General features: G+C 36.3%; 1 protein-coding gene across 1 annotated transcript in view; it reads right to left on the reverse strand.

The window, feature by feature from the left end:
* LOC106878895 (receptor-type tyrosine-protein phosphatase T) overlaps positions 1 to 6976 on the reverse strand; it is a 596380-nt gene that overhangs the window by 512028 nt on the left and 77376 nt on the right. The gene's annotated exons all lie outside the window — the stretch shown is intronic.

Consider the following 6976-nt stretch of genomic DNA (forward strand, 5'->3'; position numbering starts at 1 on the left):
TACAAGCACACATACCTCACACATACATCCATATATATACATACACACACAGACATACTTGTATGTCATTTTTCAGGTTTATTTCAAGATTTCTTGTATGTATGTATGTATGTATGTATGTATGTATGTATGTGCGTATGCGAGTGTGTATGCATGTGTGTATGCATGTGTGTATGTACGCATGCATATGACTGTCAACTAAGGAATATATTCTTTTTTATTAATCTGCATCCCGGCGGTTGAAGTGGAAATTTCGGGAGAAATATAATTCACGATGCACACCTTGCATATAATATCATAAAAGAAATTTTACATATAAGAATTTCAGCAGATAAATTTTATTCGTTGAAAATAAGTTATCGTTATCGCTGAAACTTTCTAGAGAATAGGAAACAAATATCATCAAAGCAAAATTTGGATTCTATATCTTGGTAACGGCAGAAAGCGTGAAAGTGGAATTGTGGTAGTAAATTCTCCAAAGGTATTATAGTGTGACTCAGAACATCCAGTTGTGTGTGTGTGAAGGCACGTAAAGAATTGACGTTAGATGCAACAGAGCAGACACAGGGTAATGTTTGTCTTCTAATAAAGATAAAGCATCAAGAAGTCTCTTGGTAGGATGAAGTAAACCGAGAAAAACTGGGGAGTAGGAAGATCTGCCTGTACGATGATGAGGGTGTTGCTGGCAGTAAAGAAGCTAGTGGGATGATGCTAACTGACATATGCCCATATTAAGAAAACGTTGAATCATACATAAACATATCGACTAGTTCGCCCGAATCCTATATTTTATATAAGAAAAATAAAAAGGAAGAGGCCCAAATGTTAAGCTGTTCTTAACACTAACGTAAACAAAGTAGAAAAACACATACAATGTGTTTCTGTATTGCAAGGGAAATAGAGGAAGGAGTGTATATGACAGTGTATACATTATATATACATATATATATATATGTGTGTGTGTGTGTGTGTGTGTGTGTGTATACACACACGCAATATCTGTAAGTACAGAGCTGATAAAATGCACATGCATTTTATCAGCTCTGTACTCATAAGTATGTGGGAGGGGTGTACATAAATTATGTATGTGTATGTGACTCAGTGTTCCAGCATGGCCGCTGTCTAAAAACTATAACCAACAAGCGACTAAAAAGTAGATACTATGTGTGTGTGAATGCGTACAGAAAGATACACAAGCATCTATTAATACACACCTACTTATTTCTATTAAGGGTGAGTGAATGAGACTTGGTTGTGTGGTAAGAAGCTCGCTTTGCAACCACATGGTTTCGGGTTCAGTCCCACTGCGCAGCACATTGGGTGTCTTCTGCTATAGCTCCGGGCCAACTAATGCCTTGTGAGTGATTTTGGTCGATAGAAACTGTATGGAACCCCGTCGTGTGTTTATTTACTCATCACCGTCTAACAGCCGGTGAAAACATAAGAAAGTTAGGCTTGTTTTAAAATTTGAGATTACATAGAAAGTATTTTAGGTAGGATATGGGCAGTTCCCATGAGTACTATCTTTTGAATTTCTGCTATTTTGGGGTTTCCTGGTATCTGAGCTAGGTAACAATCAGCCCCCTTTTGCTATCATTCCTAGGGCACCTGTGACAACAGGTATTGTTTCAGTTTTGAGGTTCCACATTTTGCCAATTTCTATTTCAAGATGTTTATACTTGCTCAGTTTTTTGTTAGGTCTTCATAGATACATTTATGTCGATTGAGACAGTCATATGAGGAGGCATGATTGTTGTCTGAAGTCCTGCAATAGTGTTTGGCCTATTCACATCTATTTTTCTGTCAGTTTAAACGGTGAAGCTCTAGAGAAGTGAGATGTGCTCATTTTGAAGCACTGCAGGTGGTTTGTGTTCCCACTAATTTTTTGCAAATTATTATTATTATTAAAGGGCCCATTGAGGATTAGTGTGCAGCGCTCAAGAACAAGCTCTCAAAACAAACTACTCCAAATATCACATTGATAAAAGCACTGACTTGCCACAGTGTAGAATGTGCTCTGAGAAGGGAGAAAGTATAAACCATATTGTTAGTTAGTGCTGTAAACTCGCACAACGCGAATACAAAAGGAGACACGATGATGTGGCCAGATAATGTCCACTGGCTGTTGTGCAGTAAAGCAAACCTCGAGAGATGGTATGAACAATGGTATGAACGAAATATTAGAGACAATTCGATTTAAAATCTGACCGCATCTATTTTAGGGATTAGTATACCCTATATTGCTTATCAGTAGGTTTGCGGAAGTGTATATGATAGGGAATGATGCTGTGAGTGTAGAATTTTACATACTTATAGTTGACTAGCAACACTTCTGGATTTCTTAGTTTCTGTAACTTCCATGCATGAATACTTTGACTTTGGTGCCGTGTGATCTTGGAATAACTAAAGGAAATTTTCTAACCGATCCTTCTAGTCCCTGCCTTAATTACATTAACATGGTTATCTGCAATTGATTGAAGTCATTTGAGCATTGCATCATTTACTTGTTAAAAACAGGGTTTTCCCGCATGATTAATCGTTCCCATCGGCTAAGCGCAAAAGATCAATGTATTAGGGAGAAATGAAATGGAGGTGAATTTTTGTCTTAATTCTTAATGTTATTAGCGAAATTGTTTGAATTATCGTAGATTTGGGTTCGGGACAGCTTACTCCATTTCTTGGTTGAAGATTAACATAACTAGTTTTGCACACTATGGATTATTATGACAAGCCACTGGCAAAACTTCAGGTGTGTTTCTTTCAAATGAGCTAAGTAAGTAACATATTAATGATTATAATCAGATTTAGAGAATATATATTACTGGTCGTTATTTTACCAACCCTACAAACAGTCGAAACCAGAGTGTTTCTAGTCCAGTACTTAAAGGGTTGTCACTAACTAGTGTAAGGCATTTAGTGAAGTCCTCTGCTATTTCTTCTCTACTACAACAACTGCTGCTGCATGTAGTATTGTCCTAATATTAATCATATTGATTTCTTCCTTCCATCCACATTGTTTAAATGTGGAAAATTAGATTAGAGAGTGCCAAGCCTTTTCTCAGTTGCATAAAAAACTATAAATAATAATCATTTCCTCTGCTTGTTCAAATTTGTAACAGTGGTGTTGTGTAGTTGATTAAATCGACCCAGTACATGCTTGATTTATCGATCAGAGAGATGAAAGACAAAGTTGATTCCCATAGGTTTTGAAATCAGAACTAGAGGTATATAGTCATGTGCTTTCCTGTTTCTCCCTCTTAACCAGCTCAACATTAACGATAATCAATAATAATAATAACTAATAATATGTCTCTAGACACAAAAGAGTTTTGTAAAGAGAAATCAACTCAGTACACATTTGAAGTTGGGAGAGATGAAAGCAACGTCGACTCCGATGGGATTCGAACTCACTGCACTAGCCTATTAGATAATATCAATCAACTCAGTCGGATCTCAAGGCATGAGGCTAATAATCTGAGCTGATAATAACTATCTTTTTTGGCTGCAATCAAGGTCATGTATTTAATTGATGTGTGTGTGTCTGTATGTGTGTGTGCGGTGTGCTTACTGGAAACTAGCAAAACCCGAAGAAATTCATTGGTTCTGTCAGTAAAAATCGAGAATTGTAGCTCCTTGTTGTGATGGAGACGACGGCGAATGAAAGGCAAGATAGAAAGAGATGGGGAGTGAATATGGAAGAGGAGATAGTGACAAGCATTAAGTTTATAACGTAAACGTGGAAGGTAGGAGAAAAAAAAATAAAATGAAACGTCATTGATCGATACAGATATCACATACACACACACACACACACACTGAGAATTGTAACAGTTTGATGTGGTGATGATGTTGGAAGGGTGTTCGTCAATGGACTTTTGTCTGTAGTAAGAATCAGACGGTGAACATTTTTATGATTTTAAAAAATACCGTATGATTGAACGCATGTACCATGGAAGCAATTGCTGTCGCCGCCATCAATACTACCGTGACAACCAGCAACAAATAAACAAACGTCATTATAACAAATAAACATCATCACTACCACCACCAGCATTTACCATTAACGTCTGTTTCCCCTTCATTTTTTTCTCTGGCTTTCTCTTTTGAGTTACTTCCCTTAAAGTGACACAAAAGGTAGCTAACAACGTATTGTATTAATATGAAAACTAAAAGCAACACTTAGTAGAATGATACAGTTTCAATTGAACATTTCTTTGTAAAATATTTCGCTCTAAGTCAGATATTGTTAAAGTGTAACAATTTTCAGTAACTATTTTGTGTGTGTGTATATATATATATATATATATATATAAACACACGAGTGAGTGTGTAAAATTCCATATCCAAAGAAGGGTGCCATCGCAAATCAACAAGCACGACATCTGCGTATAAGTAGGAAATGAATCTAATAGACATATATATATTGTTAAATGCTTCAGTTGCTCTTTTCTGAAAGTACCGCCCTCTATATAATAAACGCTACACCTTTTGTCACGCCCCAAAAGCATCTTTTTTCTCTTACTTTTATTAGCCATCAGACTGTGATTATGCTTGACGAATTTTTAATCGAATGAACCAACTCCAGTACATTTTTTTTATTTAATATGATACTTATTCTATCGGTGTCTTACGGGGGCGTAAACACACCAACATCGGTTGTCAAGTAGTGGTGGGGACAAACACAGTCATACATATATATATATATATATATATATACACACACGAAGGGCTTCTTTCAGTTTCCGTCTACCAAATCCACTCACAAGGCTTTGATCGGCCCAGGGCTATAGCAAAAAGCAATTCCCCAAGGTACTGCACGGTGGAACTGAACCCGAAACCATGTTGTTGGAAAGCAAACTTCTTACTACGCAGCCACACCTGCGTAAGTAAATTTTGTTATCTGCATTAGATATGAATTTGTAATTTCTGTCTCTTGAAATGGAAACGAAGAAATTAAAGGATTTTTAGCAGCTCCTTACTTCGCATGATAAGGTAACAGAAAATATTCTTTTCTACTCTAGGGACAAGGCCCGAAATTTTGGGGGATGGGACTAGTCGATTAGATCAGTTACGTATTAGTACGTAACTGATAATTTATCGACCACGAAAGGATGAAAGGCAAAGTCGACCTCGGCGGAATTTGAACTCAGAACATAAAGACAGACGAAATACCGCTAAGCATTTCGCCCGACGTGCTAACGTTTCCGCCAGCTCGCCACCTTGGTAACAGAAAATATTGATAGTTTTCCTGCGTCAGATGATTGTTGTAACACCCAGCATCACCTGGCAACTTTAGGTCAGCTAAGATGAAAATGTTCATAAACTGTTACCGATTACGAAAAAGTAATATCTTCCAATCACAATGCACCATTTATACCAAAGAAATATATATTTTACATACTAAACTCAGCCCATTTGCATGCATTTCTGTGACAAGACCAACCATGCTGGAACTCCGAGAAAGAAATAAGTCTAAATCATATAATTATGCTAATATGTGCCTCGGCTGTTGATCTGAAATGGTACTAATGTGTATGTTTGTGCCAAGAATGAAAAAGAACGAGGATGAAAAAGTTTGTCAGATGTGAGGTTATAATGAGTGACTCTCACAAACAAACATACAACCTACGCATTAATTTTTAAGAGAAAAATGTGTAGATTACACTGCTTCTTTGTCTACTTCCGATTTGTTGCCCAAAGTTTAAGGTTACACTTACAAAGAGCTCTTTGAGAAGAAAAAATATACACTTCAGTTTTGGTTTTGGTTTTTTTTTTCTTGTGTAAGCTTTGGCCAAGCTTAGACCTCTGTCCTATATCGCCTGACTAAACACAGCTAAACAATAATTTAATAGTCTGAACATTCATAGTCAACTTCATCATTTGCAACAAACCCACGTATTATTAGCAGACGTTCTGATATATACACAGTGCTAGTAGTTTACGATTAACTCACATTAACATTAGGTCATTGGTGGACATATTTTACGTTACAAATGTCCATAAATATTCACATACATAAAGACATACACATGCATGGGTAGTATGAACGAAAGAAAAAAGAGGGGAGAAAAGGAAAATGGAAGAGAAAATGGGGAAGAAAGAGTGAAAGGAAGAGTACGAAGGAAGAGGATAAAAAACTGAAAGAAAAAGAGAAATAGGGAAAGAGAAATAAGTGAGAAACGCCAAAAAATAGAGAGGGAGAGAACAAGAGAGAGAAGTAAGGAGACAGTTTTACGACTATTATAATTATTAGTCATAATAATAGTCATAATTCAATTTATGAGGTGAGTTTTTTTTAGTTTTTTATTTATTTATTCTTTTTTGTCCTATAGAAAGTTTGAGCTAAAACATAAATAAAGAGAAAGAAAATTCTGAATACTGGTTATTTGTCCAAGTTCTCAGACTGGTGTGATCAATAGCAGAACGGCCTGAAGTGTATATTAAGCAAAGACTATGATTTCCTTTTCAAAAACCGGGTAGTATTTAAAAAGCTGTGCTGTAGGTGCGCGCGCACACACATACACACACTATTCATAATTGATAATGAAGCTATTATGAGATAAAAAAAAAATTTTCGCCTCATATTTCGGGTAAATAAAAGGAAAAACGGCTTCCTCCTGACTAAAAGCCATGAGTCAAGTCAAATGAAAGCTTATGACGCATCAAATACAGCAATAGCTTTCAATGGATGGACGTTGGGGGAAGGAACAAAGAACTGCTGAAAATATAATCAATTATTTCGATGCTGGACGTATTAAAACATTTCCAGATTTTACATTTTGGGGTTTGTTTCATTTGTTAACAGTTTTAAAATAATAATAATGATGAAAACAATAAGATGAGACGAAAGGTGAAACTTAGCTGGGAAATAGTGTACTGGATTTCATTGACACACTAAGGAGGCAGAGATGGCTGTCTTTAAGTGGTCTGCTGTATAACTTCCGTGCGTGGATCCAATGAATCTGAACCGCATTTT

This window comes from Octopus bimaculoides, chromosome 8 (genome assembly GCF_001194135.2).
Source record: "Octopus bimaculoides isolate UCB-OBI-ISO-001 chromosome 8, ASM119413v2, whole genome shotgun sequence".
NCBI classification, from domain to species: Eukaryota; Metazoa; Mollusca; class Cephalopoda; order Octopoda; family Octopodidae; genus Octopus; species Octopus bimaculoides.